This window comes from Lycium ferocissimum, chromosome 6 (genome assembly GCF_029784015.1).
Source record: "Lycium ferocissimum isolate CSIRO_LF1 chromosome 6, AGI_CSIRO_Lferr_CH_V1, whole genome shotgun sequence".
NCBI lineage: Eukaryota > Viridiplantae > Streptophyta > Magnoliopsida > Solanales > Solanaceae > Lycium > Lycium ferocissimum.
This window is the reverse complement of record NC_081347.1, coordinates 14,908,388-14,934,740: the sequence shown is the minus strand read 5'-3', so window position 1 is coordinate 14,934,740 and position 26,353 is coordinate 14,908,388. Positions and strand designations below refer to the sequence as shown.

General features: G+C 34.9%; 1 protein-coding gene across 1 annotated transcript in view; it reads right to left on the bottom strand.

Annotated features, from left to right (window-relative positions):
* LOC132059401 (RNA cytidine acetyltransferase 1-like) overlaps positions 1-26,353 on the bottom strand; it is a 90,927-nt gene that overhangs the window by 48,492 nt on the left and 16,082 nt on the right. The gene's annotated exons all lie outside the window — the stretch shown is intronic.

Sequence of the window (26,353 nt, the reverse complement as noted above, 5' to 3'; positions counted from 1 at the left end):
TGTTGATATTTTTAATAGTTATATTAATTAAGGGTATTTTAAGTAAACCTACATGTTATTATACAAGATCCTCACAAATCAAACCAAACAATAAGATGGTTATTAAACCACAAGAAACGATACAGTGTATCCAAATATTGTGTTCATTAATACGATGCAAAGACAATATAATACCATACTGCACAACACCATACTGTACATTAATGAACCACGGGAAACCACCATCCAAACAGGGGGTAAGGCTCTGAGGCCAAGAGTATCCATGCTTGGAGGTTGGAGTTTTCTTTTCTTTTCTTGTTTTTCCCATCTTTTTTCCTACATTAGACCAAGTGATAGCTGTTAATGGTTTTTTAGACAGTCTTAATTTTTCTTCTTCATTTAAGTTTTACTTTATTTTTAGAGTGTTATTAATCTTGACAATAAAAAATCCAGATTTTCATTTAATCTTTCTTATAATAATATAATTTTTTTTTATCATCACAAACTTATATGAATATAATGCATGAATAAACTAAAAATTAGTACAAACAATATTGGTATCATCATTCAATACTTTCACATGTTGCATATGTTTTCCTTAAAATAATTAAATTGCATTTCATTTGGCGTAAGCCATCAGAGCGTCAAAATTCCCGACATGGATAAATCTAGAAAGATTTTGTAAATTTGGTTGAATAAATTACTTTTCACTCGAAATATTTGTATATGTACAAAAAGAATTAAAGTGTGTTTATAAAGCTCCCACAAATTCTTAATATGTGACTTTTATAATGAAATTTAAAGATGAATATAACAGACTCAATAAATCAAAATATCAAATTAAATATTTAAAGGATCATGAAGTAAGTGCATTGAATTATGTAAATTTGAATTAATTAGAGAGAAACAATTCCAAGCAACATGATTATTATCCTCTTATTATATTTCTTGATTCATTTATCCGAGGTAAATTTGACCAATATTTAGATATTATGGATAACTAAATCATTTTCTACGTTCTTCTGAAAACTGTTCTAGATTCTTATCAGTTTTAAAAATTATTCACAGATTTGAGTTATTCATATATAATAAATATAATGTAGCATTTAAAATTTGAAAAATATTTTTTAATTAAGGGCATGGAATTTTTTGGTCCAAATCATAAGATTTGACCGTTGAGAAGTAAAAAAGAACAATCAAAATTTCAAATCATGTGTTCAAAATCACACATTGGATTACCTCTAAATTCACTTAATATGCCAAAAATATTAATTATCATATAACATCAAGACCATTTTGGTGCATAAACTGTCCACGTCCATTTTAAATAATTCAACATTTTAAAAGATAAAGTTGCGTGACTCACATCAACTGAGAACCTTTAAACATATCGAGGTAATTATGGGATACCAAAGTACATGAGACTAACATCTTTTCGTCTGATTTTTTCCCTCGTATATGTCACGCCCACAAACTAGGCTAAGATTGACACCCAACCCTTACTATTCGTTGAGAAAACTCTTTTCTAGCTAATTGAAAGTCGCTCCTGCACTCAACCTTTAATGAAGAGAAATAACAAAGTAATTATTTAATAATGTCTAAAAATTGAATAATAAACTCAATGAAATATCGTCTGAAACATAATTCATTGACAGTCATGAGCCTCTACAAATCTAAAATCTTATACATAGTCAACGGGGCATTTTCGAGAAATAATAATAATATGTCCGAAAATAATCAGTGCTCGAAAAAGAATAACTATTGATAGAATGAAATTAACGGAGCCTATCAGCTGAGCCTAAGAGATATTCCTCTAGCCAAGGGTTTCGTTACATGTGTTGACACTCAATTTTGGCCCTTCTTTTTTCTTTAATTAATTTCACTATGCTTCTCAATCCTGAAAATTTTCCAAAATGAGTTTTGAACGTTTTCCACTAGCTACTACACTAATTTTTGATATATTATTCTTTAAAATTATGATCACTTTTATCATTTATTAAAAAATTACTAAACATCATATTTTATAATTAAAATCACTCGAAAACAGGTTTGATATTCCCATTTCAATATTGGTGTTGGCGTTTTTCTTTTAATCCTACTTATTACCGTATTAATCATCTTTTACTCTATTTATTACCGTATTAATCATCTTTTACTCTATTTTAAATTTAAATGCATATATTAAATTACTTATATTGTAATTTATATATGTACACATTATTATTTTTTTAAAATTAATTAGGACAAAGAAGCATATTTTAATTAATAGATTGAAGGAAAAAGGCGATTAGAAATTAATTCATTTACTAACAATTTGGGCCAATTCTTATTCTTTCAAAACAAAAGACTTTGGCCCAAATAAAAACCAACCCATTTCCTTGACCCAGCCCAATTGCCTAAACTAAATCACCCCAATCCCCTAGCTTTTTCATTCCAACGTAACATACAAAACCAATTGACCCCTTTCTCCTCTAACCAGATCAAAAGAGTTTTTTCACCCCTCAGTATTTTGCTATTAAAACAGCCTTCCTGGGCTGTTTTGGAACAGGCTTTCATTGAGAGAAAATCCTTTTTTTTTTTTTTTTGTACTCTTTAAGTTAATTGGCTAAGCAAAGCCAATACTGAATTTGTGCACGTTAAAATATGTGCTTGTTTGGCGTTTTTTATGAAATCTACTAGTCTAAAATGTGTTCAACAGTACAGATTCACTACAGAGGTTTATGCATATATATAAAGATGTGTACTTTCATTTTGTTTAGTGGTTTATACTTTAGCATGATTTGAAATATGATTTGTTTCCTATAAAAAAAAAAATGCTTTTGGTTTGTCTAAATGTTAGCATGATTTATCCTCCTACTGATTTTTGTCTTAAAAAAGTATTATCTATTTTGTTGTGTTACTGAAAAAGGATTAAAAGATCATGGCTAAAGGATGTTAAGTTCTGTTAGAATGTGTAATTATTGTGACAAAGGCATATTTGACCATGGTTCATAGTGTAGGATATTATGATCTTATATGTAGGGTTTTTATATGCTACTATCACGTAAAGGTTACGCTATAAAGGTAATATGAATTGGGAATAAGCTCTTTTTTAGTAGCTTTATTTGAAGAGTGAAACCGTTTGCATTTAGAGATCATGTCTATAGGGGCTTCATACTTCACCTATATTAGTTTCATGAATATGCTACTAGTAAAGAGGAATGTTGGATTGTTCGGGAAAGCTATCTAGTTTCGTCTTGTCTGGCATCTTAGATGTATACAGGGGCGAATTTATGCATAAATTTTGGGTCACGTGAACACATGATCACTCGACTAAACTCGATATATTATGTGTATAATTCTGAAAATTTATCTAAAGATAACCAAAGAACACATGGTCAAAATAGGGATGCGACTAGCAAAAGGCTATGTTTACATCCTCAAGGTCACGGGTTCAATCCCCAGCTCCTGCACGTTTGTGCTATTATTTTCTAAAGCTGCCTTTTGACCTTCCTTTTTATATTATTGATAAGTTGGTATTTTACCAACTTATTTCTTCTTTAATCTTAGATTGTTGCCATATTTTGATTGAGAAAATAGTGCATTTAATGTCGTTTACTTCCGTTTTATAGGTTTATGTGATTTAGAAGTGATCGAAAGAAACCAAGTGAAAATAAAGTCAAAAAGAGGCCAAATTGGACAAAAAGCGCACGCTTTGCAAAACTATCAAAAGTGGACAGTTTTGCAAAAACAGGACAGTTTTACAAATCTGAAAACTTGGGGCTTATTTTGTTATTTTTGGACTTGGAAAAAGTTGGAAACTACAAAAGGAAGACAAGGGAGCAATTATAATCATCTTTGGCCACATTTCAAGCTTGGAGCTATGTTTTGATTGAGAAAATAGTGCATTTAATGTCGTTTACTTCCATTTTATAGGTTTATGTGATTTAGAAGTGATCGGAAGAAACCAAGTGAAAATAAAGTCAAAAAGAGGCCAAATTGGACAAAAACTGCACAGTTTTGCAAAACTGTCAAAAGTGGACAGTTTTGCAAAAAGGGGACAGATTTGCAAATCTGAAAACTTGGGGCTTATTTTGTTATTTTTGGACTTGGAAAAAGTTGGGAACTACAAAAGGAAGACAAGGGAGCAATTATAATCATCTTTGGCCATATTTCAAGCTTGGAGCTAGGGTTCATCATCAATCACACCATTGGAGGAGAAGATTGGAGCCCTTGAATGATAAAACTCTTAACCCTTTCTTCAATTCCTTGTTATGTATTGAATATTTAAGTGTGTTGTATTTTATTCTCTCACTTGCATCTTGTTTATGAGAATATCCATTATCAAGTGTTGAATTAAATCTCTTGTTTTGCTTATGTATTGAACAATTTTTATTTCTAATGAAGTGGGTTAAGGTTTTTCTATCAACTCTTCATGCTTAAATATCTCTTAATGGTAGAAAAGGTTATTTGTGCCTAAGTACTTTCACTTTGCTTGAGAAAGAAAGTGAAAGTTAGGAAAAGAGTTAGATAGCAAGGATTTGAGTCATTAAATCAATCTAATAACTTGAGCTAGAGATAGGATAGTTAACTTGAAGTTGAATTAATTGTGTTTAACATCACAATCTAAGGCTTGAGAAAGCTTAGAGTGAAATTTATTGATTTGGTTGAGAGACTTTCAATGAGATTTAGAAACCATTATCTATTAACATAACCTCGTTCTTAGTTGTAAAATTGTAAAATACGTTGGATCGTTACTTGAGTGTAATCTCCTATTATCCATGCTTGTGGCCATTGATCATTTTACTTGCTTTTTAGGTTAGTTTACATTTCCGCATTAGTTATAATTTTCTCAAAAAAACAAAATATTATCTATCGTTTGGCTTAGCTTAGTAAGTGAAAGTTCCTTACTTTCTTAATCGTCTAGTATATTGTTCCCTGTGGGATCGACCCCGACTCATAGTTGGGTAAATTATATTACATACGACCGTATACACTTTCTTTTTGAGGAGTGGATTTGGACGTTATCAATTTTGGCGCCGTTGCCGGGGAACAATTTGGTGTATTTGAGTTAGTTTGGGCTTTAAGCTTACTTGCTTTAGTTTGGGCTTTAAGCTTACTTGCTTTGATCCAAAATTGTGAATATTTGTATAGTTATTTTCTTTGTCTTTGTTTATTTTCTTAGTTTTTGTAAATGGCATCATGTAATGAAAATTGGTCGGATGTTAGTTGTTCATACTTTGATGACCCTTGTCCTTATTGTGGAGGACCACACTCATGGCAACATTGTTTGAATTCTCCCGGGGGCGGATTGTGCGCACAATCTCAAACCTATGAGTGGAGTATTTGTGATAGGTGTGGTGGTCAAAATGGTCATTGGGCTAATTGTGCTTATTTGTCCTTCCCTTTCTCGAACCCCCACTGTGACGGTTCTACTTTTAATTTTGATGATAATAGGAATATGGAAGTGGAAGAAGTTTCAAATGCTCAAAATGAGAGGATAATGCTCATGTTGGAGGCCATTTTTGAAAAAGAAGAAAAGTTGAACTTAGCACTCGAGGACTTAAGGCAACCACTTAATGACTTGAGGCAAGCAATTAATTGCAATGACAAAGCTATTCACACCTTGGAGGATAAGATGAAATTATTGGTTGAGGCTCATAATACTCACCAACTTCAGGATGTTGAAAGTAGTCAAGAAAGGTCCATATTCGAGGGAGAAAGTGATCTTAATTGTGAGGAATCAAAAATTGAACATCGGCCAACCGACTCTATGCTTATTGGAGATGCCCGAGAAGAAAGAGAATTAGAGTCAAACAGTGTCATAGAAAATATGGTTGAAATTGACTCTAGTTCGGGTGAAGATGAGGATGTCAAAATTCGGGAGAATTTGCACTTTGGGAGCTTGGTTTCTCATTCCAAGCATTTTTCAACATTGGAGTTGTGTGGTGATATGGAAATTGAACCACATGAATCCATGTGGGATTGCAAAGAGGAAAAACAAGATCCTTACATTTTGCACTTTGAAAGTTTAAGAAGGCAAAATGACATCCCTCACTTAAAGGCCAAAAAGTGCAAAATGCGATACCCAAGAGTTGGCCTTATTTCTATTCTACCACCGCCCTATGAGCGTCACTGTAATCTTGATTCAAAGATGGGGCGCAAATTCATATCTTCCAAATGGAAGGAGAAGTGGTAAAGTCGTAACCGTCGTGCCGCGACGTTAAATTAAGCGCTTGGTGGGAGGCAACCCACCGTTTTTAAATTTTCAAGTCGTTTTTTATTTTATTTTATTTTATTTTCTTCTTTAGAATAATTTGTTATTTTAATTTTGAGTTATATACCAAGTTTCACAATTTTTAGAATTGAATTGGACAGGATTTAGAGTGTCTGAGTGGGTGCACAGTTCAAACACATAAAAGAAACTGCTTTAGGCTGAAGGGTGAACTGTTTCATAATGCTACTTATCTGGATAGTTGGAGGGTTGGAAACTGTAGGCTAGAGTGCAGCCCCACTTATTTTTGCTTAGATATCCATTTTGGTCTTTCAAAGACTTGAAACAATTCACCACACTCCCATTATATTTCACTAAGTCCTCTTATTGTTGTAGCAACCTTTGTGGTATTCTAGTTATGCTTTGAGAAATTAAACTGGTGTAAAAGGGGCACCTGTCCATGTAGTGTTAGCTGCAGTTTATTATGAGAATTTTTACGTCTTTTTTTTCTTTTTTCAGAATCCCTTTGAGAATTGGTCTGTGAAATAAGCTAACTATTGAAATTCATGATGTTAATATAAGAGATCATTAACAATCTGTTTGTACTTCTGTGATCAATAATTGAATGGGTGTTTGGTTTGTTATTTTTCAGTTAGCTTAATATTGTTTGATAATTGTGTTTTGTACTCTTTGAACCTTAAAACAAAATGTTGAATGTGTTTGAACCGTGGAATGTCAACATCTGAAAGGTTCTTCATTTATAAAAAATAGTTTAGTCATAAAAATTCCAGCTTGCGTATTCGTGTTTGAATCATGAAGTTAGATGCCTTATGAGTAATGGTAAAGATGCTTGAGATATATATGGATTGTAACGAGTCCTTTCCAAAGCTAAATGAGATGCCTAGTTTAAATTCTGGAAACCAAGTTAAACATGTGCTTCATTTCAGATTGTGTAATTATTTTCATTAACTAATTTGTGCTTGTGATTAGGAGCATTTGGAGTTATGGCAACTCCGGATTTTGCCCAGACCAGAGAAAAATCAGTAGTAGCCTCCTTTGCTCATGGTTACCGGCTTTTGTTCGTGTCAAAGAGTCCACGTCCTCCTTCCTCTTTTTAAATTTCGCGTCTTTGTGTTAACACATATATACATGTTTATATTCTTGACTAACATTTCTATTGTTTGGATTAGTAGCATATATATATTTCTTGCTTATATGTGAACTCGCAAAAAATTGACCAAGTATGATAGTATGTTTAATTCATTATCTCCCTCTTTAGATGTCAGTTTTGTATAGCTAAGACACATTTAGAGTAATAATCGCCAAAATGATTTTCAGTTTTTGTTTATGCACTTTCAGGTACAAAAAAAAAAAAAAGATTTCTATTTAAGGAAAGAAAATGAAAAATTCCTTTTTGAGTTAATTGCTCCTCATACTAATGTTTCCTTTTCTAAACTTGTTTTAGCGAAAATGAGTAATCTAAACAGGGGTTTCCAAAGGATAAAAATGCAGATTTTCATAAGTCCAAACGTAGATATTGAAGGAGAAAATGAGACTTTTAAAACCTCTAAATGCAAGTGTTTTAGAGTTAAAAGTGCAGATTTTCATGGGGATTTTTGTGCAGATTACCCTTCTTTTGGGGTGGTCTTTAATTTTTGTCCCTCAAATTGGTGGTCTTTAATTTTTGCCCTTCGCCTAATACCATGAGGTTTGGGGTTCGAATCCAGGTTCAGTAAAAAAAAAAAAATCACGAGGCAAAGTTTTATAGCAAAGTTAGGCCTATTTGGGCCAAAATTGGGCCTGCAGGCAGAATTTTGCCTGCTTCAGGGGAAAACTCTTGGGCAAAATTCCGTCTTACGAATTCAAACCTCTGCCTTGCAAAATTCCTTCTTTTTTTTTTTTTTACTGAGCTGGGTTCGAACCCAGAACCTCGGGATATTAGGCGAGGGATAAAAATTAAAGACCACCCCAAAAGAAGGGCAATCGACGCAAAAAAATGAAAATAGTGGTTGATTTGACCTTTAACGGGAACAGGCCCAAATGTTATTTTTTAAAAATCATCTATTTTGATAACTAACATTGAGCAAGCCTCATTTTTCAAGTTGAAAACAAGACAAATCAGATTAGGGCTAAGTATAGTCACCCGAGCTATTTTACAAGAACTACAAAGTACATACTCTATTTTCATATATATATATATTGCGATCATATCATTGATAGCTATTTTTGAAAGTATGCATTTTTTTTAAAACTATTTTTACATATGATATACATGTTATTTTCTTATAAAAATATATATTTTCTTATTCTACTCTACATATATTATTATTATATACGATACACATTTTTCCCATGCATACATTATCATTAACTACATACATTATCATTAACTATCTCTTTTATAAATGTGCATTTACTCACGTAGATATAATCAGCTTAAAAAAAATCATTTTTTACAATTTATTTTAGGGAGTAGTCTCTTTTCGCGTTTCTTTAAAAATAGGTAGCAATAAATAAGAAGCAGATAAATAATCCCTCTCTAGTGTTAGTTAAACTAAGTTTAAGGACTGTCTTTGGACAGGTTTTGGGGTGCTTAAAACCTTCCCCTCAAGATAAATAAATCCCTTATCTAGAATCTCATAGGTTTCTGTCACGACCCAACCGGAGGGCCCCGACGGGCACCCGGTGCTAGCCCACCCGAGCACCTATTAACATACTTTCAAATCACATCTAGGTGAGCCACATAGCTAAATCATACTTTCATTCATCATTCATATTAATCCCGTTGGGCGACAATACATCTATATCATCATTAACAACTATGCCCCTATCAATGTACATAAGCCGACGAGGCTAACAAAATAATATCACAAAATATAGGCCGACAAGGCCGAACACATCTAACCATATACACATGTCTACGAGTCTCTAAGAAGAATACGTCATATCATATAGGCGGGACAGGACCCCGCCGTGCCCATAAATATATACACAAAAGAATCTATACCAAAAGTTGTAGCTCCGAATGAAGTGGAGCTCCGCTATGTAGTCCCTGAGAAATATAGCTATGGATCAAGTCCCTGGCCACCTGCGGGCATGACACAGCGTCCCCAAACAAAAGGACGTCAGTACGAAGAATGTACTGAGTATGTAAAGCATGATCAACATCAATACGAAAGCATAATAGATGACATATGAAATAGCATAAGATGGGAGATAATAGTATCATCGTCATAGCACTTACTTGCTTTTCATAGGAACATTCCATTTCTATTGCGTATCCGTGTACATACATTCATATCTATATCCGTATGCGTATTCGTACTCATTTACCTTTCGTATTCATTTTCGTATTTGTATTCCTATTCCCATTCCTATTCATATTCATATCATATACATATCATTTACATATCTTATACATAGCATCTACATAGCCTTTACATAGCATTTACATACTTAGCATATTCGTACTCATGTTGATGTCATATACATAGCATTTATATAGCATACCCGACCACGAAGGTTCGGTGTTTCACATACCTGGCCCTACCAAGACTCAGTGTCATACATACCTGGCCCTACCAAGGCTCGTGATTATCCGTACCCAACCGCAAAGGTGCACGCGCATATATATATATATATATATATATATATATATATATATATATATATATATATATATATATATATATATATATACACATATCTGTACATTCTACCCGGCCATATAAGCTCGGGGTTTCATAGTAGCCACACATAGGCACATATAAGCTCATAAGAATCTTTAGCATTATTACTATCGTCGTTCATTACATCTATCCTTAAAGGATTACTCGTCATATAAGGAACTTAGTACAATCATATCATATCGAGAATCATAAGCTTAGTAGCTTTTAGAGATAGGATCATTGGAGAATATCGTAGGCTCATAGAAGGATAGATATTTGGCCAAAGAACCATGCCTTATGAAAGAAGGGTTAGCCTTACATACCTCTTCGTTCAACTTATCTTATCACTTGCACGCTCTTCTTCAGTGCTCACGTTTCTACCTTCATTAGAGTACATACTAATATTAGATAATCGATAGCTTAGCATACTTGACTAAAGCTAGAGAAAATTGGGCAAAGATCTCTTTTGTTTATACAACTTCCTCTATATCATATATCAACTCCCAAACGTTTATAATGACATTCACAACATAAGCAACAATCTTCACACACCTATATTATCCATATTTCCCAATTCACTTCAAATCATCTATAACCATAGACATATCACACCATTACGTTCATTCATATACAAAGTCGATTTCATGTTCTCAATATCATTTATAACATGATTATAATCATAATGCATCAAGAATCATAACTCAATCCAAACATCTATTCAAAAGTGACACTATTCCCACATTCATGACCCATTTCTATATCCTTTTTGCAATCCAAGTGTTTCAACTTTCAAATACCTTAAACAACATGGAAATGTCATAAAACTTACCTTAGATGGTGTACGAATGAACCTTGGGTGCAAAAACCTCACTTGAGCAAAACCCTAGTTTCACCTTCACTTGGATTTCTTGTAATCTTCTAACCCTTGGAAGCTTTCAATCACATAAATACTTAATTCTAGCCTTTTGATCTTTGTGTTCATTTGGAATTGAGTGAAATATGCTTAGAGAAGGGTTTTGAGCTCTCAATACTTGTAAAAGATGATAAATGAAGTAAAAGAACCCAAGGCATCTATTTATATAAAAACTAGAAATCAGCCCGTCGGTTACTATACGGACACTTATACGGTCCGTACAATATTGTACGGCCTGTATAAGTGGCCGTGGTTCACCAACCAGAATTTCATATCCCTGCTGGGAGTTATACGGACCCCTTATACGGATCGTATAAAGTTATACGGACCGTATAAGTGGTCGTATAACTCCATTTCCCTGAAATGGATTCCGTCGTTTCGTTTGATCTCCAATCCTTATGGAACCTTCTTGGCACTTGTTTATCACCTCATTAACAATCTAAGGGACGTTATAACTCTTCTCCAAATCATCATTAAGCCATCATTAACTCGTTACTCGTAAATCTCTTCCGATACTTGTCGTATGCCTTGTCTTCTCTTGGCAACTTTCTGCCCTTACTTCGAATACCTTTAATATCTTAATTAGGGTCATGAAATGTATTTTCGTACTTATCGAAATTCCATATACTTCGTGCTCTTCGTTAGCCCATTCACTGTGCATCAACGGAAAATTTTTCGAGGTGTAACATTCTTCCCCCTTAAGAACATTCGTCCTCGAATGTTAAGCACTCGGGAATTCTACGAAAATTTCGCCAGAGTTTCCCCTGTAACATGACACTACCATTCTGTCACAATAGCCCATAATAATAATGCCTCACAGGGCCACAACATAATAGTAATAGAATTTGGCCACACACGACCCAATGCATAAAAGGAAAACATACATACCTTATGATCTCGATGTCTCATCTTGGCCCTCTTCCGGGAGCTGAAATAAGTGCGGGTACTTAGATTTCATGATTTCTTCCGCTTCCCATGTCATTTCTTCTCGGTTGTTGTTTTTCCACAAAATCTTAACTGAGGCCACTTCTTTGTTTCTAAGCCTCCGTACTTGCCTGTCTAATATGGCAATGGGTTTTTCTTCATAAGTTAACTTTTCTGTCACTTGGACATCATTTACTGGGACGATCCTAGTAGGATCTCCAACACATTTACGAAACATCGAGACATGAAAAACTGGGTGAACTGTCTCCAAATCAGGAGGTAGATCTAATTCATAAGCCACTTTGCCTACTTTGCGCACAATCTCATAAGGCCCAATATATCGGGGACTAAGCTTCCCCTTTTTGCCAAATCTCATAACGCCCTTCATTGGCGACACTTTCAAGAATACCCAATCTTTAACTTGGAACTCTAAGTCCCTTCGACGATTATCCGCATAGACTTTTGACGACTTTGGGCTGCTAACAACCGATCTTGTATGAGCCTAACTTTCTCTATGGCTTGTTGGACCAAGTCCGGCCCTATCAATTTAGTCTCTCCTACTTCAAACCACCCAATTGGGGATCTACACTTTCGCCTATATAAAGCCTCATACGGGGCCATTTGGATGCTAGAATGATAACTATTATTGTAAGCAAATTCAATGAGTGGTAAGTGATCATCCCAATTACCTCCAAAATCTAACATACATGCCCGTAACATATCCTCTAAAGTCTGAATGGTACGTTCAGCTTGTCCATCAGTCTGCGGATGGAATGCCATGCTAAGGCTCACTTGAGTCCCTAAACCCTCTTGGAAGGACTTCCAGAAATTAGCTGTGAACAGAGTTCCTCTGTCTGAGATAATACATACTGGAACACCGTGAAGTCGCACTATCTCTTTAACATAGAGCTTTGCATAATCTTTTGCTGCATACGTCGTTCTGACTGGTAAGAAATGAGCCAACTTCATGAGTCTACCCACAATCACCCATATGGAATCATACTTACGTCGAGAACTGGGTAAGCCTGTAATGAAGTCCATGTTAATTACTTCCCACTTCCAAGTTGGGATTTCTATAGCTTGCACCAATCCGCCCGGCTTTTGGTGCTCGATTTTCACTTGTTGACAATTGAGACATTGAGTTACAAATTCTGCCATATCTTTCTTCATCCCATTCCAAAAATATATAGACTTAAGATCATGATACATTTTCGTTGCTCCGGGGTGGATAGAATAACGGGAGCAATGAGCTTCTCTCAATATTTGGTGGCGTAACCCTGCCACATTAGGAACGCATAATCTACCTCTACATCGGAGAACCCCGTCTCCTACAATCTCTAATGATGAATTCTCCTTCTGAGGGAGTGTATCTCTGTAATGCATTAGCGTGGGATCTTCGTATTGTCGCTCCTTCACTTCCACTACTAGCGATGAGACTGCTGAATTCTGAATGGTAGTTCCCCCGCTACTTGAGTCCACTACTCGAACTCCTAGGCTAGCTAACTGCTGGAGCTCACGAGCCATTTCTCTTTTCTCTGGTTGTACATCACACAAACTTTCCATAGATCTATGGCTAAGAGCATCACCACAACATTTGCCTTTCCGGGTGATATAGAATGTCAACATCATAATCTTTTAGCAATTCCAACCATCGTCATTGCCGCAAATTCAACTCTTTCTGCTTGAAGATATACTGAAGGCTCTTATGATCTGTGTAAATATCCACATGAACACCATATAAATAATGTCTCCACATCTTTAATGCATGAATCACTGCAGCCAATTCTAGATCATGGGTTGGATAATCCTTCTCATGTTTTCGTAATTGCCTTGAAACATACGCAATCACCTTACCATGTTGCATCAATACACAGCCTAGCCCAACGCCTGAAGCATTGCAATAAACAACATAACCTTCCAATCCTTCTGGAAGTGTCAGGACTGGTGTAGATGTCAATCTATCTTTTAGTTCTTGGACACTACGTTCACAAGCATTTGTCCATTAAAACTTAGCTGATTTCTGGGTCAGCTTTGTGAGTGGTGCAGAGATAGAAGAAAAACCTTCTACAAATCTCCTGTAATATCCTGCTAAGCCCAGAAAGCTACGAACCTCCGTAGGAGTCGTGGGCCTTGGCCAAGTTTTCACGGCCTCAATCTTTTGGCTATCTACCCGAATACCATCGGCTGAAACAATGTGCCCTAGAAATGTCACTGAGTTCAACCAAAACTCACATTTAGAAAATTTTGCAAACAACGCTCGAGTTTGAAGAACTCTAAGGACAGTACGCAAATGATCCGCATGTTCTGCCTTGGCTCTAGAATACATCAAGATGTCATCGATGAATACAATCACGAACAAGTCTAGAAAGGGTCTGAACACATTGTTCATCAAATTCATAAACACTGCCGGTGCATTAGTTAGCCCAAATGACATCACCCGGAACTCAAAATGGCCATATCTTGTTCTGAAGGCTGTCTTAGGGATATCTTTCTTCCTAACTCTCACTTGATGATACCCGGATCTCAAATCTATCTTTGAAAACCATTTGGCGCCTTGTAATTGATCAAATAAGTCATCAATCCTCGGAAGAGGATATTTATTCTTAATCGTCACCTTATTCAATTGCCGATAGTCAATGCACATTCTCAAGGAGCCATCTTTCTTCCGAACAAACAATACGGGTGCTCCCCATGGGGATGAACTAGGCCTAATAAAGCCTTTCTCAAGCAAGTCTTTCAATTGCTCCTTCAACTCTTTCAATTCTGCGGGAGCCATTCTATAAGGAGGAATAGATATAGGCTTGGTGTCTGGCAATACATCAATAGCAAAATCAATCTCCCGCTCGGGAGGAAGACCTGGAAGCTCTTTCGGGAACACATCCGAAAATTCATTCACTACGGGAACTGACTGAAGAGTCGGCGGTTCAAATTCTACATCTTGAACCCGAACTAGATGATAAATGCAACCTTTTGTGATCATTTTCCTTGCCTTTAGATAGGAAATAAACCTACCTTTTAGTGACGCCGTATTTCCCTTCCATTCTAAAACTGGTTCTTCTGGAAATTGGAAACGAACCATTTTCATTCTACAATCAACATTGGCGTAGCAAGAAGCCAACCAATCCATGCCCATAATAACATCAAAATCCACCATTTTTAACTCATGCAAGTCAATCATAGTACGACGATCACAAATCACAATTACACAATTTCTATATACTCGGCTAGCTATTACCGATTCACCAACGGGGGTGGACACCTCAAAGGGTTTGATCGACTCCGGTTTAACTCTAAACCGACCCGCAATATACGGAGTAACATATGACAACGTGGAGCCCGGATCTATCAAAGCATATACATCATGAGAAAATACCGATAATATACCTGTGACAACATCAGGAGAAGACTCAAGATCTTGGCGTCCCGCCAAAGCATAGATACGGTGCCGAGAACCGCTAGAACTGGGGACTCTCCCTCTACCTCTACCATGGACGACTGGAGCATGTGAACCTAGCCCCATAGGGCGTATAGATGATGAAGACCTAGCTACCGATCCCGAAGGCTGGGTCCTACCTCTACCACTAACTGAAGGGCAATCACGCATAATGTGGCCTAGTCGACCACACGAATAGCAAACCTCTGAGCCCAATCGACACCGACCCCAATGTAACTTCCCACACTGGGAACATCGGGGTACGGGTGGCCTCGCCTGACCCGAATCACCTCTGAACTGAGATCCCGAAAAGCTCTGACTCGGCCCGGGATGAGTAGATCTATCAAATCTCTGGCCTGAAAATCGTGGAGGCGCTCTAATCATAGAATGGCCCGAATGCCTCGAAAATCGCTTGTCGTGCCCGCCTCTATGCTCACTCATCGGACCCGAAGATCTAGCCCTCTTGTAATGCCCTCTATCATGCTCACGATCTTCTTTTTTGTTGTTGTAGGCTTTCTTCTAAATTTTGAGCATGGGCTTGAATGCGTGAAATGTCCATATTGTCCTGAAAGGACGCGGTCAAGCACCTATCCATCAAATGTGGCCCTAGGCCTTTCACAAACCTGTGCACTCGATCACTCATATCGGCCACCATGGCCGAAGCATACCTAGCCAAAGAATTGAAGCGGAGACTATACTCTGAGCACTCATGCTTCCTTGCCTCAAATTCAAGAACTTGTCGCTCTAGCTCGCCGAACTTCCGGAGGCAAATAATGTCGAGAAAAGCATCTACAAATTCTTGCCATACCGGGGAGGAGGTGCATTGGCTCCCCGTGAAGCCATCCAAACCGTATACCAATGAACCGCAACATCCCTCAATCTATAGGACGCTAACTCCACCGATTCGGTGTCCGAAGCATGTATCAACCGAAGCGTCCTCAACATACCATCAATAAAATTCTGAGGGTCCTCATCCGATTTGATCCAAAGAATTCGGAGGGTTCAAACTAATGAAATCACGGCCCTTTCACTAATGCCCTATCACCTTGCCCTGTACTTTGCCGCTGAGTCTGGGCAGCAACCAATTGAGTAAGCAAATGAATGGCCTCTTTTACATCTTGGCCTGAAGCATCCGGTGGAGGAACCGGAGGTGCTGGAGCTGGGGCTGAGGCTCCCTCACGCTCCTCTAAAATAGGTACTGAACGGGAGGACTGAGATTGAGCCGCACTCTGGGACTCACTTTCCTCTACTACCGGTGGCGGTGCTCTTTCAGCCCGCTTTTCTGCCACCGTTTTGCCCTTTTGGGCTACTGTAGCCTTTCTCTTTACAAGCATCTCTGAAATACACAACACACGGTTAAGGAACAAGAAGTTCTTATATCATAGCTCTATCGCACGATTCTTATGAAGAAAGAAGGTCATTCATTCCTAAAATGCCCGCAGCTTCTTATTTATAAGTGTGGCGCGTAACACACCCATAACCAAGACTCTACTAGACACGGCTCGTAGACACACCCTAGGATAGAACTGCTCTGATACCACTTTTGTCACGACCCAACCGGAGGGCCCGACGGGCACTTCCCACCCGGCACCTCTTAACATACTTTCACATTATATCTATGTGAGCCACATAGCTAAATCATACTTTTCATTCATCATCATACTAATCCCGTTGGGTGACAATTCATCTACATCATCATTAACAACTATGCCCATATCAATGTACATAAGCCGACGAGGCTAACAAAATAATATCCAAAATATAGGCCGACAAGGCCAAACACATCTAACCATATACACATGTCTACGAGCCTCTAAGAAGAATACGTCATATCATATAGGCGGGACAGGACCCCGCCGTGCCCATAAATATGTACACAAAAGAATCTATACCAAAAGCTATAGCTCCGAATGAAATGGAGCTCCGCTATGTAGTCCCTGAGAAATATAGCTATGGATCAAGTCTGTCTCCCTGGCCACCTGCGGGCATGACGCAGTGTCCACAAACAAAAGGATGTCGCACGAAGAATGTACCGAGTATGTAAAGCATGATCAACATCAATATGAAAGCACAATAGAGAACATATGAAATAGCATAAGATGGGAGATAATAGTATCATCGTCATAGCACTTACTTGCTTTTCATAGGGACATTCCATTTCTATTGCGTATCCGTGTACATACATCCATATCTGTATTCGTATACGTATTCGTACTCATTTACCTTTCGTATCCATTTTCGTATTCGTATTCATATTTCCATTCATACTCATATTCATATCATATACATATCATTTACATATCATATACATTGCATATACATAGCCTTTACATAGCATTTACATATACTTAGCATATTCGTACTCATATTGATGTCATATACATAACATTTATATAGCATACCCGACCACGAAGGTTCGGTGTTTCACATACCTGGCCCTACCAAGGCTCAGTGTCATACATACCAGGCCCTACCAAGGCTCAGTGGTTATCCGTACCCAACCGCATCCGTACCCAAGTGGTGCGCGCGCATTATATATATATATATATATATATATATATATACATTCTACCCGGCCATATAAGCTCGGGTTTCATAGTAGCCACACATGGGCACATATACATATAAGCTCATAAGCATCTTTAGCATTATTACTATCGTCGTTCATTACATCTATCCTTAAAGGATTACTTGTCATATAAGGAACTTAGTACAATCATATCATATCGAGAATCATAAGCTTTGTAGCTTTTAGAGATAGGATCATTGGAGAATATCGTAGGCTCACAAGGATAGATATTTGGCCAAAGAACCATGCCTTATGAAAGAAGGGTTAGCCTTACATACCTTTCCGTTCAACTTATTCTATCACTTGCACGCTCTTCTTCAGTGCTCACGTTTCTACCTTCATTAGAGTACATACTAATATTAGATAATCGATAGCTTAGCATACTTGACTAAAGCTAGAGAAAATTGGGCAGCATCTCTTTTGTTTATACAACTTCCTCCATATCATATATCAACTCCCAAACGTTTATAATGACATTCACAACATCATAAGCAACAATCTTCACACACCTATATTATCCATATTTCCTAATTCACTTCAAATCATCCATAACCATAGACATATCACACCATTACGTTCATTCATATACAAAGTCGATTCCATGTTCTCAATATCATTTATAACATGATTATAATCATAATGTATCAAGAATCATAACTCAATCCAAACATCTATTCAAAAGTGACACTATTCCCACATTCATGACCCATTTCTATATCCTTTTTGCAATCCAAGTGTTTCAACTTTCAAATACCTTAAACAACATGGAAATGTCATAAAACTTACCTTAGATGATGTAGGAATGAACCTTGGGTGCAAACACATCACTTGAGCAAAACCCTAGTTTCACCTTCACTTGGATTTCTTGTAATCTTCTAACCCTTGGAAGCTTTCAATCACATAAACACTTAATTCTAGCCTTTTGATCTTTGTGTTCTTTTGGAATTGAGTGAAATATGCTTAGAGAATGGTTTTGAGCTCTCAATACTTGTAAAAGATGATAAATGAAGTAAAAGAACCCAAGGCATCTATTTATATAAAAACTAGAAATCAAATTTGTTACTATACGGGCACTTATACGGTCCGTACAATATTGTACGGCCGTATAAGTGGCCGTGGTTTACCAACCAGAATTTCATCTCCCTGCTGGGAGTTATACGGACCCCTTATACGGACCATATAAGTGGTCGTATAACTCCATTTCCCTGAAATGGATTCCGTCATTTCGTTTGATCTCCAATCCTTATGGAACCTTCTTGGCACTTGTTTATCACCTCATTAACAATCTAAGGGACGTTATAACTCTTCTCCAAATCATCATTAAGCCATCATTAACTCGTTACTCGTAAATCTCTTCCGATACTTTTCGTATGCCTTGTCTTCTCTTAGCAACTTCCTACCCTTACTTCGAATACCTTTAATATCTTAATTAGGGTTATCAAATGTATTTTCTTACTTATCGAAATGCCGTATACTTCATGCTCTTCATTAGCCCATTCACTGTGCATCAACGAAAATTTTTTCGAGGTGTAACAGTTTCAAAGATTGAAATGGCGTTTACATTTTTACAAATGGTTTTCTAAAATTAGGTGACGACTCTGAATATTTCAAAACCAGAGGAAACATAGCCATAATTTATGAACTAGTTTTAATCTGTTAAAAATAGGGTGCGACAACATGTACACTCAACACCTGCCCCATGACATGGCAGGCCCAAACCGGTTAAGTCTCCCCAAAGGTACCTAGTAAGTCTCATACAATATCTTAAAAGGGGTTCTCTGGGCGAGCCGCGGGATAGGCATACCAAATATGCACCGAGATGTAAGCCCCAACTTTCCGGATGCGGGGTTCATTTGGGGCGTAAGCCCCAAGAACCTTTTCAACTTTGAGCCAAATTTGCTTAATCAATTTTCTTAAAGGTTAAATATTCAAAAATTAACTCATAGTAAATTCTCAAACTAAAAATCTCAAAAAGTCAAAAGTTTTTTCTAATTTTCTATCCTAATTTTATAATCTTTTCTCTTTGTTGTTTACGGGTGTTACAAATACACTTTAGACCTTTGTATGCAAAATGCAAACTACAAAGCAAATAGTTTTGTCCTCTAATTCTTACTATGCTTCCATGCTTGCATTTCCCTTCTTTATGCTTTATTTTCTTCAGGATTTTTTTAGCATATTCTTCAATTTACCATTTTCAAGATAGTTTTTAGTTTAGATAATGTAATTTTGAAGACTCTATTATTGCTATTTGTGTTATGATGAGTATTAATTTGTTATCTACTTTTAGGTTTTAAAATAGTAACTTCTACTATTTTCATTTTTATCTTTGAATTATTAGGATAGAGTATCATTTTTACAACTCTAATTATGTTTCATTATAATCATGTTATTGGTGTAATACATCTTTATGTCATTCACTTTTTCAAGATTTTTTTAGTGGTTCGTGCACATGTTAGCATGTTAATAATAGATTATACATGTTCCTACTAATTTTTTTTTTAATGTATTTTCTTATTTATATGTTTATTTTATTAATGTATAAAATACTAAAAATTGAATACACATGGGGTTTACGGATCCAAATTAGTCTCTAAAGTCTAATCCCACAATTTTAGGACACCTCAGGGGTAAAGTCAACTCTTGGTTAACTCAACCCGCCCCTCGGGTCAACGGTCCAAAATCCAAAATTGTTTACATGGACGCGTTGCGTTTCCCACATATATTAGTCAAGTCCAATTTTAATGTCAATTGATGGGTCAAATCTAAATTTTCCCTAAATTTCAAGTTTAAGCCTAGGTCTCAAAAAAAAAACCTTGAAACGTTTGTGTGGCAAAACTTTGTTTAGTTGCTACCGGTCTTTCACGTTACGATTTGCCAAGCAGAGACAACTAATTGATTATTTAATTATAGCTCACTGTGTAAATGAGCAAATATATTCGTCCTTTTTTCTCCATCCAAAGCTTTCCTTGTTACTATTGTAATAAGCACATTTCAAAATTCTAAACTCTGTTTACCCAATTAAAATGTAAATGCTCCTTTTTTTTTTCCTGGGTCGTTATAGCTGGACGCATGCTTTGTTTTGAAGTACTGCACCTCTTCTTCACATTACATATCTTCCTTTTTTTAAAACAAAAGGAGAAATATCCATCTTTTTCATTCCTCTCATTTCACTTTTATTTGTTGATTCGTGTTACTTGCTTTTTATAGGTACTCTGAAACTTTTCTTCAAGATATGGTTTTGGAATGGCAAAAGTTGGCTATTAATCTAATGACTACAGCTTCCGCTAATGATGAATTAAGATGCTATCTGAGACGTATTAGCATATGCAAACAGTTTCTACATTTTTTAGTGCTATGTTGCTATGGTAGTATGCGGTTCTATTAGACCGTATTGTAGATAAAACTATGCTAGAGAGTTTATGCTTCGACGCATAAATTCGATGGGCAATTTGCAGGATTGCCCTTCGCTGGGAGTGGTCTTTAATTTTTGCCTCTCAAATTGGTGGTCTTTAATTTTTAACCTTCGCTAAAAATCCCTTGGTTTTGGATTCAAACCACCACTCAGTCAAAAATTTTAAAAAAATTGCACGAGTAGGTTTGAATTGACAAGCAGAGTTTTTGCATAGGTAGAAAAAACTCGCCTTGCGATTTTTTTTTTTTTTTTTTAAGCGAGGCTCGAACTTAGAACCTCGGGATATTAGGCGAAAGATAAAAATTAAAGACCACCCCAAATGAAGAACAATCCGCGCAAAAAGAAGGAAATTCTATTGCTAAGGACAAAATTTAAAGCACAGCCCATTCAAAGGACACATCGTGTAATTTCTTCCTAGTAAAACTACACTCTTCTATTCACAGGCACCTAATTACTAGGGTGGTAATTATACAGCCTAGTAATTACGCAGTATAATAATTATGACTTGTTTATTTCTCATAATGCGTACTGTTTGCTTACACCGGTATAATTACATAGTTTGATTAAATTTTAAAAATAAAAATTAATTATAAAAAATAAAGGTAATAATTGACTAATATATGCTTTTATAAATGATATAAATTATATATTCAAGATACATATTGTTTCTTGAAAATATATTAATTAATAATCATATATTTGTAACTAATATTGTAAATAATAATTGATATATATATTTCATATTAATAATATTTTAATTTAATTAATTATAAAAAGTAAAAGCATACATTTTGTAAGGATACCGTGGACGCATGTTTGTAAAAAGATTAATATTTAAAACTTTAATGCCATAACATAATAATGTTTGAAAAAAAAAATCTATCAATTCTAATTGAAAAATGAAAGGCATGCAATGGAAAATAACAAGTCAATATTACTAAAACAAATAAATTGGAACCGAAAATATAACATAAATCCAAAATTCAATTTTTTTAACATAATAAACTTATGTCAAATTCCAAGATAATAGAAAATAAGTTCCAACATAACTTAAGTAAATATAATTCAAAAGAAAAGGAAAAATAAGTTTGTAACCTCATTCAACAATGAAATTATACTTTAATGACATCACTCATTATATGCCAAGTTTGTTAACAACTCATTTTTTCCTAATATTATTAGCAAGTATAGTTTCAAAACTATAATAACGCAAATACACTAAATGGAGAAAATAAAAAACTACGAGCAATTACATGGAATCACAAGAATTAAAGGTTGGAAAATGAGAAGAAAGAAAATGAAAGATAAATAATATACAAAATGTATTTTAAAAATAAAAACAATATAAAAGTCAGAACAAAAAATAAATTAAAAAGAATGAAACTAAAGTAATAGAAATTAAAAATAAATTTCCCAGAAAAGAAATTAAAATTGGATAGTATCATTACATCCTCCCAATTACACCAAATTCCCCTGTAAATGGTAATTGCCTGACCAAACAAACATGCCAAATTGTATAATTACGTCCAATTACACCCACTTCCAATTCCCTTATGGCTTTCCAAATAGGCTCTTAATTAACCTATTGGTGGAGATTGTGTCCGCTAAAACTTTCTTTGTAAATCACCACCCAAGCTTTAATCCCTTTCTTTTTATATTTTTTTTTTCAATTTACTATTTTAATGATTTTTGTTATTAATAAAACGGAAAAGTAAAAAATGCACTTCACATATTGGAAATGACTTACATTTTGTCCTCCTTTTACCTTTCAGACTTAAATTGTACGTTAATTTTCGAGTTAAAAGTGTCCCTCTTAATCATCTGTTGAACCCCAATGAACGTTAATTTTTGAGTTAATAATGCCCCTCAGTTTTGATGAAATTAAAAGATGGCACATGTGGGGCTTCACTTAATTAATAGGTGACACTGGTTTATTTATCAATGTGACCCCAACAATAAATAGTCTGACCCATCTAGGTTAACCCGAAAAACCATTTGCTTGCAACTAGTTCTTCGATGCTTCATGTTTTGCAACTCAACGGATTCAAAAAAACAACAATGTCTTCTTCGTTTGAAGATGCGATTTTTCATTTAAAATCAGTGCAAACACCAATTGATTCTAGATCTAGTTTAACTCAACTTATTTCATCCTTTAATAATGGTAGATTCTTAAAGTTCAGTCCCAACAATTATCAAATAAATAAATTCGGATGGCTCAGGTTATTTATGGGTTGGTCTAATGTCCACATGGATCAATAAGTCAGTACCATCTATTTAATTAAAGCCCCACATATGGCATCTTATAATTTCGTTAAAAGGAAGAGCATTTTTTAATCGAAAAGGGCAATCGGGTTCAATAGGTGAAATGAGGGACATTTTAAACCGAAAATTAAGCAAACAACTATTATCTCCAAAGAAGAAAAGAAAAAAAAAATACGAGGTTTAGGTAAAATTTGCTTGGTATATCAAGAAGAAGTAAGAAGAAATACAGAACTGAAATGAATTATTATATATGACTATATGACAATTAACGACAAAAAAAACCCACTTAAAAGCTGATTTTTTTGCACCAATCTCATGCACTTAAAAAGAAAGTAACTAGTACAAGTAATAACTTAAATGTGCCATGCCAACATCCCGAGGGTAAATGTTAGTATAAAAAAATGCCAAGTTTAAGAGAGCAATTAGTATAAAGAATAGTTTAGATGAACATATAAACGATGCCAAATTCAGAGGAGTTTCAATTATGCTTTTCTTTGGTAATCCTATATTTAGCACTACTAGTATCTATAAACGTGCCTCGCATGTTATCCCCTGTCAACCATAAAAAATGTAAGATAATATTATTTAAAATTACATATTATATATTTTATGAGTACAAAATTACTATTTGATTGTATCCACTTATACTCTTTCATTAAGATGTTTTCTAGTACATATCCTTTATGTTTTTACCTTTGTCGAAATTAAGAATATGTTAGGTCTAAAATAATCCAACATTAGTAAATGAGAAAAAGTTTTATCAATAACAAAAGTAATATGTTAAAATTATTATTAATATTTAATTTGCTAAGATATTTTTCACTCACAACCAAACAACTGAAAACATTTTATAGTAAAATATACTCATGCTTCGTTTCAATTTATGTGAGCCTATTCATTTTAGTCGAGTTTAAATAATGACCTCTTTACTAATTTGAAAACAAATTCACTTTATGAAATGATTTACAGCCACACAAATATTCAAAACTTATTTTGAACCACAAGTTTCAAAAGTCTTCACTCTTTCTTAAATGTAAATTAAATTAAATGAGTTCACAAAATCAAACGGAGGGAGTATTTTTTTATGAAAAACATTATCCCGAAAAACGTTTCTCTAACGCAAATCTTTTTTTCTGTTAGTATTTCTCTATTCTATTGTGAAGTAATATGCTAAAATTATTACTAATCTTTAATTTGCTAAGATATTTTTCTTTCACCAACCAAACAGTTGAAAATACATTTTATAGGAATATATTATTTATGAAAATATTTCTCACACGTAGCTTTTTTTTTCTCTCTCGTATGTATTTCTCTATTCTATTCTATTATAATGGTAGCACCAATGGATCATATTGTTTTTAAATATCTTAACTTACTTTTCCATGAGAAGCTAATACACTTAGAAATTAATTGTACTTGCAAATTATCTCAAGTAGTAGCAGAGGTTTTTAACTTCTGCAAATTATCTTTTTTTTTTACCAAAATAAAAATAAAAATTGAACCCCCTCCTTTAAACATTCCAACTATTATAATTTCAAACATAAAATTATAAATTGATGCTCCACATGCCTAATTAACTCCTCCTAATTCTAAAAAGCATTGGAATCTTACTAAAAAGACTAAGTTATATATGCGTCATCTTTGAATTGTCCGACATCCAAGATTTAGCCGATGTTTGGCTTAGAAAACATCATTAAGTGACTTGGTTTAAGTAGGGAAAAGCTTCGTTATTTTAAATTCAAGGGACCAACCGGTAGTTTAGTAGTATTAGGACACTTCACGGTAGACGAATTACATGCAGATTTGTATTAGGATGAGGCCTAGATATTACACTCTTAATCAATCAATAATTATTTTTCAGTAATATATTTTAACTTTTGAAGGGTATAAAAGTCGTTTAATATTTGAAGGATATTTTGGCCAACCAACATTTATATACATGCTTTTAAAATAACTAGTCTCTCGACACGTGCGTTGCACGTGATTGTCAAGTCACGTAGTCAAGATGATCATATCGCTTGGCATTGGAGTTGTTAAGTGATATCAATATTTAAGTAAAAAAATTGACTGAAAAACTATACACGAATGAGTATAGTAATTGATTTCTGAATAATTAATGCTGATTGTTGAATGGTTACTTGTTTGTCATGTTGAGATGCATATCGTCTGAACCTATTAAGATGAACAATCAAAGTTTAGTTAGAATATGCAATTGTTTTTACTTATTTTTCTTTTTTGATGTACAATCATGTAATTAACCGTATCTCACCTAGTACTTCCTTAAAGCCGATAGTCCGAGTGCATGTTTGTTTCATTAATTTCGATTGTTATGTCATAACCAAAACTCTTGTTACCGATGTTGAAACTCCTCTTGAAAGTGTAACGTACAGTTTCCCATGTGAGAAAACGTGTTGCGGCTGATACAATCTAACGTTGAGGATTGTATGAGCCTATGCTTTGTTTATTGTTATTGCAAAACATAAATGTAATGAATAGTATTTTTAAATGACTTTGAAAGTATATCCTTCATTTTTAGGGGGAGAAAGTTAAATTTTAGGAATGAACATATGCTTGTTAGTGAATTTACTCGTTCTAATTTCTGCATGTACGACGTTGTTGTTAAATCCACGACAAATAATCCCTTTATCATTTGCATAATCCATTGGAAGGGATCTAAATTTTTAAGTAGCATGATTTGTGCATTTCCTATTAAAAAAATAACCTGTTTGAGGGAAGTTAAAATATGTAAATTTTTTGTTCGTATATGTAAACACCTAAATATATACATACATATTAATATAGTATACATTAAGTAAGAGAATAAGAAAAACGTAAATGATATAATGATTTGATGATGTAACTATGCGAGTGAAGATCATTTGGTGTTAAAATAACTATGTATTTTTCTTGATGGTAATTGGTCGTATGATCTTCTGAAAATTAAATTAAGTCAACCACAACAACAACAACAACAACATACACAATGTAGTCACACAAGTT